This window comes from Ceratotherium simum, chromosome 16 (assembly GCF_057802395.1).
Source record: "Ceratotherium simum simum isolate JZ-2026a chromosome 16, ASM5780239v1, whole genome shotgun sequence".
NCBI classification, from domain to species: Eukaryota; Metazoa; Chordata; class Mammalia; order Perissodactyla; family Rhinocerotidae; genus Ceratotherium; species Ceratotherium simum.
This window is the reverse complement of record NC_141915.1, coordinates 37,225,532-37,227,255: the sequence shown is the minus strand read 5'-3', so window position 1 is coordinate 37,227,255 and position 1,724 is coordinate 37,225,532.

The window sequence follows — 1,724 nt, the reverse complement described above, 5'->3', positions numbered from 1 at the left end:
CAAAGGACCATAAGTAGTACAAGGTAAACTGCGATAAGTGTGGGAGAGTTCCAAGCTGTGACGGTATCACATAGTGGTTAAAACTTTTTCTCTGGAGTCAGACAGATTTGGCTTACAGCCCCAATTCTGCCGCTTGCTCTCAGTGTGACCCGTGTAAGTGACTGAACCTCTGTAAGCCTCTGTTTATCCATCTGTCAGAACGGACTAATAATAGTACTTACTTCATAGGGTTGTTGAAATGAATAAATAAGACAAAGTATACAAAGTGCTTGACACATATTAAGCACTCAATAAATGTCAGCTAAAACAATAAATTTTTAGCTCTCAATAAATGTGGGCCATTATCATTCAAGTCCACAGTCCCTTACTGGAAAATTCACAAAGCTGTGAAAACTGGACTTCTTTTTTTCTTTTGTGAGGAAGATCGGCCTTGAGCTAACCTCCTATGCCAATCCTCCTCATTTTTGCTGAGGAAGATTGGCTCTGGGCTAACTTCCATACCTGTCTTCCTCTACTTTATGTGGGACACTGCCACAGCATGGCTTGACGAGCAGTGCATCTGTGCGCGCCCGGGATCCGAACCTGTGAACCCTGGGCCACCGAAGCGGAGCGCCTGCACTTAACCGCTACACCACCAGGCCGGCCCCACTGGGCTTCTTTTTTTAAAAAACAAATTTGGTGGCAAAATATAATCCAAAGCCAGGTTATTCGTCCTATTTAGTATGAATATTCATAAATGTACCCGCATTAGTATGAATATTCATAGACTTTGCTGCAAAAATATCTATGTTTGGTGACTGGGTGCTGCCCCAGGCCCTGCCTGGGAGTGTTACTCTAAATTCTGAAACACATCTGGCCCCAAGGCTTTCCGGATAAAAACATAAGCCTGTATTCTTACTGGGGAGAAAAGGGAAAGCTTTTTTTAGAAGGCTTCTGTTTTACTTAGTCCGTAGTATTATTTTTCACCTTACAAATCTCAGGAAAGTCCTGAGGAATCCTCCCAGGATTTAAACTCACTTCCCCTTTATTCTTGTATATTCAAGGACTTGTGGGAAGCAAAAATACTGAGTTTGGAGTTAAGAGGTCTGACTTCCCCTTACCAAGCTTCTCTACGTCTATTGCATTATCCCTATGGCAACGCCTAGCAACACTGCCTGGCATTTAGTAGGCCCTTCATAAACATATATTGGATAAACTCTAAAACGAGGTAGTTTTCACTCGCAGGTTCTGATTCCTTCCTTCCTTCCTCTTGATCCTGTTGCAGGCAGCGGCAATGGCAGCATGCCCTCCGTGGGTGAGGGTGCAGAGAGAAATCAGAGCCTTTCGGACAGGAAGGGCCTTAAGCGAGTCAACTCATCATCTCCTCAGCGCCTCCCTGCAAGGAAGGTGGATGGATCCCCATGGGCACATCTGCGGGTCGTTCTCCGTAAGGAGGGATATGGCCCTCCCTTCCTCCCCTTTCAACACCTGAAAATAAAATATCCCACGGAATCGGGCTCTCAACTGCACCCAGGCGTCCCGACACGCCTCAGAACCTCCCCAGCAAATCGCGGGACCAACGCAGGCCCAGAACCCTCGCGCGGTCCGCTAGTTCCTCCCCCGACGCCCGCCCTGGAGGACCGTGGGTGGACGCTCTTGCAGAGCGCCTCTCGCTGGTCGGGGCACGGGTGGGCGGAGCCAGCGCGGCCCAGGCTGTGGAAGCGGAGGGTGGGGACACTCTGGCC